Genomic DNA, 6,032 nt, shown 5'->3' with positions numbered 1-6,032 from the left:
TGGGGACATACTGTTCAAGCCACTTTCATCTCTTCATGTTTTTATGAGGTTTGTCTAAGATTTGTATTAAACTACCTCAGGCCAATACAGAAACAATAACACGAAAGCTTCAAAGGATATATTAGTTTTGAACTTTTATAAATCTTCCCTTCTTCACAAAGAACTATCAAAAAAGGAATAGTTTTCATATGAATACTGGCCCCAATTCAGAAAAAGCATACGTACATTCAGGAGAAGGAGCATCTATGCTGGCATGTACAAGGATTTCAACCCAATTTCTATTCAGGGCTTTTTAGGGCATTTTTATCCCACCTTTCCCTGACTGTTCAGAAGGCATATGTGGTTCTCCTTTGCACTACCCCCAAAACAACCTGTGAGGTAAGCTAAGTGTTATGTATATTTAGCATACTGTATGATTCCTGCCAGGCTCATTGCAGCCAAGAGAGCAGAGCTTGGGGACTTGGGAACAATGGACAGTAGGATCCAAATACCTGATGCTCTACACCAATCACAGGCCCCCTGCCCGTTTGAATGAACCAATGGCATGCTTGTACAGGAACCTGAAGTTGTATATAGGTTTGGCTCATGGGCCCATTCACCAGTCTTGTTAGTGCAGCCACCTACCATGCTGCCTCTAATAAAGAGCTGTTGCAACGTCTCTACGATGCTTTGAACCCACTATATTACAGTAAGCTGAAAGAGTATGACTGGCCCAATGTCTCCCGGTAAGTTTCATGGCAAGCAAGGATATGAACTCAAGTCTCAGTAGTTGAACACCAGCTACTGACAGGCTCAGATGTGACTGTCTTGTGATGATCTGTAGCATCTATTATCATCTAGGAGGATGTTTATTTTGAATGAAGTGGTCTGTAAATCTTGTTAGAAATGTCCTTGCAGCTCCAGTGCCAAGGGGAGGGGCAGAGGTGAGTACCCTAAACCAAGTCCTCTATAACTACATTTTCTAGCTTAATATACATATGAGTTGAAATAACACACAAAACACAGCATTTTCAGAAAACTGGAATGAAACTGGCCACAACTTTTATTGGTTGCATCTGTAAGAGGCTTTGGAATAGCATAGGGTAAGGATCCTGTCCATTGACTGCTACACCTGTCTGTCAATGCACAATGAAACCTGCTGAATTTCCTAAGTCTTGTTTTGACTGGCCTGATGTCTAGCTGTGAGACTTAGGGGAATATGACTCTTGAGCTAGTTTCAAGTCTAGCAGCACCTTAGAGACCAATATGATTTTTGGTATAAAAGCTTTTGAGAGTCAAAGGCTGATGTGCTAAGGACACTTTCCTGGGAGTAAGCCCCACTGGATAACATGGGCCTTACTTCAAAGCAGACCATTTAGGATTGCTCCCAAAGTTCCCTTCATCATACCTTTGTCTACAGGCATTCTTCATATCATCCAGATAAATTCCATGCAGTTTCTTTAATTCCAGCCATATCCCTGCTCTTCCTTGTCATTTATAATTTTTCTTCTAGAATCATAGAATTACAGAGCTGGAAGGCACCTCCAGGGTCATCTACTCCAACCCCCTGCACAATGCAGGAAATTCACAAATACCTCCCCCCACACACATACATCCCCAGTGACCCCTGTTACATGCCTAGAAGATGGCAAAAACCACCAGGATCCCTTACCAAACTGGCCTGGAGAAAAATTGCTGACTGACCCCTAAGTGGCAATCAGCATCTCCCTGACCATGTAAGAAAGAGCCATGAGAACTAAGCACTGATGCAATCTTCCCTGTCCTCCTTATCATGATCTGCCTAAGTTCACAGAATCAGCACTGCTGTCAGATGGCCATCTAGCCTCTGCTTAAAAGAAGGAGAGCCCATCACCTCTTGAGGAAGCCTGTTCCACTGAGGAACTACACTAATTGTAAGGAAGTTCTTCCTAATTATAATGTACTCAGTGACGAGACGTGTAGAAGGCAACATACTTTATTAGGAGGTACATCACAGAACAGGCAACGCGGGCCGGGACCCGCTTTATATACATTAGACCCGGAACAGCCCTCCAGCTGGCCAGTCCAATTCTGGCCAGTTAAGCTTCCCGCCACTGATCCTAATAAGCGGAGTCTTTCCCGCGCTGCGCAGGGTGACCAAGGAACTTCCCCTGGTCGCCCTTTGCTGCATGGTCGCACGGTGCTTTAATCAAGCCCAAGACACTACACTAATGTTGAGCCGGAAACTCTTTTGATTTAATTTCAACCCATTGGTTCTGGTCCAACCTTCTGGAGCAACAGAAAAAAACTCCACACCATTTTCTATATGGCAGCCCTTCAAGTACTTGAAGATGGTGATCATATCACCTCTCAATCAACTCCTTTCCAGGCTAAACATACCCAGTTCCTTGAACCTTTCCTCATAGGACTTGATCTTCAGACCCCTCACCATCTTTGTTGGCCAACTCTGAACACATTCCAGCTTGTCTATATCATTAAATTGTGGTGCCCAGAACTGTTCTAGGTGAGGTGTAACCAGAGCAGAGTAAAGTGATACTATCACTTCACGTGATCTGGACACTGTACTTCTGTTCAGCATCAGCACAAGGGCATGTGGCACCTCAGGCAGGCACCCCCTGCCACCCCCCACAGCGCTGCAACTCCCCCGAGTGCACTGAGGCATGGTGCCCGCCCATCTCCTCCTTCCCTTCCCATCCTGTCGCCTCCCACCCACCATGTGCAATCGCAGTCAGGGGAGCCGAGCCTTCTCCAGTGGTCCCCTCCTTCCCTTCCTGTCACCTCCCCCCTGTGTGATCACAGCCAGAGCAGGGGAGTCAAGCCTTCTCTAGCAGTCCCCTCCTTCCCTTCCCATTGCCTCCCTCCCCCTGCGTGATCATAGCCAGGGGAGCCAAGCCTTCTCGGTCCTTTGGAAGATAAGATGCACACCACAGCCGGCAGGGCCCAGGCCTGGTGCACTGTTATCGTGCGGGAGGGGGGGGAGGAGGCAAAGGTATGGGAAGGGACAGGTGGCAGCGGTGGGTGGCTGGGTGCACAGGTGGAGGAGGCAGGCAAACTAGGTTCTTGCCTTGGGCACCTGGAGGGGGGGGAGCCCAATTCAACACCCCCACCCTCCCGGTGCCCTAGGCAACCACCTAGTTTGCCTAGCAGGCGAGATGGCCCTGCTTCTGTTGATACAGTCCAAAACTGTATTTGTCTTTTTACCCACTTCATCACACTGCTGACTCATGTTCAGCATATGGTCCATTAAAACCCTTATCCTTTTCACACTTACTACTGCCAAGACAAGTCTCCTCCAGTCCCCATATTTTTGAGAAATTTGAATCTGCTGGTAAAAATATGCCCTTTATCTTTTGGGTTGTATCTTAGAAATTCATTTAAAATTAATTGTTTTAGTTCCTTTTTCTTTTAAGTAATCACTGCAATCTCCACGCCCACAATATAAGTTACTTCCTTTAGGGATTCTTTGCTTGCTTATAATGTAAGAGTACATGTATTAAAATAAGTGGATTTAATGTCACTCATAAGAACATAAGAACATAAGAGAAGCCATGTTGGATCAGGCTAACGGCCCATCAAGTCCAACACTCTGTGTCACACAGTGGCAAAAAATTTTATATACACACATACACTGTGGCTAATAGCCACTGATGGACCTGTGCTCCATATTTTTATCTAAACCCCTCTTGAAGGTGGCTATACTTGTGGCCGCCACCACCTCCTGTGGCAGTGAATTCCACATGTTAATCACCCTTTGGGTGAAGAAGTACTTCCTTTTATCCGTGATAGCTACATAACCACTTTACACAATATATATTCTAATAGCTAACACTACCGTATTTGAATATAGTTAAATCCAGGAACTGGACCTATGAACAGACAAAATAGATCTTTTTAGAAACCTGAAAAAATGCAAAAAAAGCTGTGTTTTAAAAATTCATTGGGGCATTTAAAAAACAAAAATGATAAAAGGAGTGCTTGTAGCTTTGAGAAACAGATGCCCTCAGTGGCTGTTGCTAGGCAACCACAAGCTTGATGTTTGTCAGTAAAAGGCAAGGGAAGAGGACAGGGCCCTTTCCAAGTCTGTTCTGGCCTTTGAGGGAGGACTCACTGGGGCCAATCCTGGCAGGAACCACTGGGCAATGTGATACCACATGACTTGCATGACTCACCTAGAGCTGAGTGCTTGCTACTTTTCAACAGCAGCCATCCCACAAAAGCCAGTGGTTAGAGTTTCAGACTAGGACCCTTAATCCCCATTATGCCCTAGAAACTCACTGGGTGATCTTGGGCTAGTTACACATTCTCCGCCTCACAGGCAGGACCAAGATCGAATATTAAAGCATCTGGACAGCTGGAGAACCAGCTGAATGACAGAAGGGCTGAGCATGATCCATCCAAGCCTTGCCCAAGGCAGGAGAGGTGACCCCCACCACACTGAGGCAAGGGAGGGGAGACATAGCCTGGCTCACCAGAGCCCCACATGAGATGGGGGGTGACAGCACCTGTCTCAGCCAGATTGTGGTGAGGCAGACATTGGGGACTGGCCTGGACAAGCCCATACAAAGCAGAGTAGATGATGGCACCTGGGCCAAGCACTGTATAAGGTGAGGGCAGGCAGATGGCAGCACCTGGCACAGCCCTGTGCAAGTCAAGGCAAGGCAGAATGTGGTACCTGGTCAAGCTCCATGTGAAAACAAGGCAGTGGGTGGTACCTGGCCAAGTTCTGTGTGAGGCAAGGCAGAGGGCTTGTCACTGACTTCCTCCTTAGGATTGCTTAAGTTGCTTCCTCCTTAAGCCTCACTTCCAGGGAAAATGTGGTTTTACCACAGAGTTTTTAATGATTCCTAAAACTACCCTATGTCACTTTAGGGTTTTACCCAGAAGTGATTTAGTGGCACACAGGACACCATCTTTTGGAAAACATTTTCTCTTTGCCACTGCTTGGAGCAGCAAGGAGGGCTACCAGCAAGAGGTCTCCCACTTTAGCAGCCATGTCTAGAGTAATGAATTTTAACAGGGATAAATGTAAAGTTCTGCATTTAGGTAGGAAAAATCCAATGCATAGCTATAGGATGGGGCAGACTTGTCTTAGCAGTAGTATGTGCAAAAAGGATCTAGGGGTCTTAGTGGATCATACGCTGAACATGAGTCAACAGTGTGATGCGGTGGCTAAAAAGGCAAATGCAATTTTGGGCTGTACCAACAGAAGTATAGTGTCCAGATCATGTGAAATGATCATATTGCTTTACTCTGCTCTGATAAGTCCTCACCTGAAGTATTGTATTCCGTTTTGGGCACTACATTTTAAGAAGAATATAGACAAGCTGGAATGGGTCCAGAGGAGGGCGACAAAGATGGTGAGGGGTCTGGAGCAAGTTCTATGAAGAAAGGTTGAAGGAGCTGGGCATGTTTAGCCTGGAGAGGAAGTGGCTGAGAGGTGATATGATCACCATCTTCAAGTACTTGAAGGGCTGTCATATAGAGTATGATGTGGAATTGTTTTCTCTGGCCCCAGAAGGTAGGACCAGAACCAATGGGCTGAAATTAAATCAAAAGAGTTTCTGACTCAACATTAGGAAGAACTTCCTGACCGTTAGTGGTTCCTCAGTGGAGCAGGATTCTTCGGAAGGTGGTGGGCTCTCCTTCCTTGAAGGTTTTTAAACAGAGGTTATATGGCCATCTGACAGCAATGAAGATCCTGTGAATTTAGGGAGAGGTGTTTGTGAGTTTCCTGCATTGTGCAGGGGGTTGGACTAGATGCAGGGCTGGCTCTCCCACTAGGCAAACTAGGCGATTGCCTAGGGTGCCGAGAAGCAGGGGGCAGCAAATTGGGCTCTCGCCACTCCCTCTGGTGCCCCAGGCAAACACTTAGCTTGCCTCCCTCCCCCCCTCCCCACCACTGCTAGCCCCCTCCGGACTGCCGCCCGCCCCCCTGCATGATGTCCCGCCCATGCCCCCCCACTGGCGCTCCGCTTGCCTGCCCGCCGCTGGCGCTCCGCTCACTCCCTTCCCTTCCCCCTGGGGCTCAGTGGCTAAAAGTAAGCTTAGCCGGC

This window comes from Heteronotia binoei, chromosome 9 (assembly GCF_032191835.1).
Source record: "Heteronotia binoei isolate CCM8104 ecotype False Entrance Well chromosome 9, APGP_CSIRO_Hbin_v1, whole genome shotgun sequence".
Classification (NCBI taxonomy): Eukaryota; Metazoa; Chordata; class Lepidosauria; order Squamata; family Gekkonidae; genus Heteronotia; species Heteronotia binoei.
The sequence above is the reverse complement of the archived record's forward strand: the minus strand, read 5'-3'. Positions refer to the sequence as shown.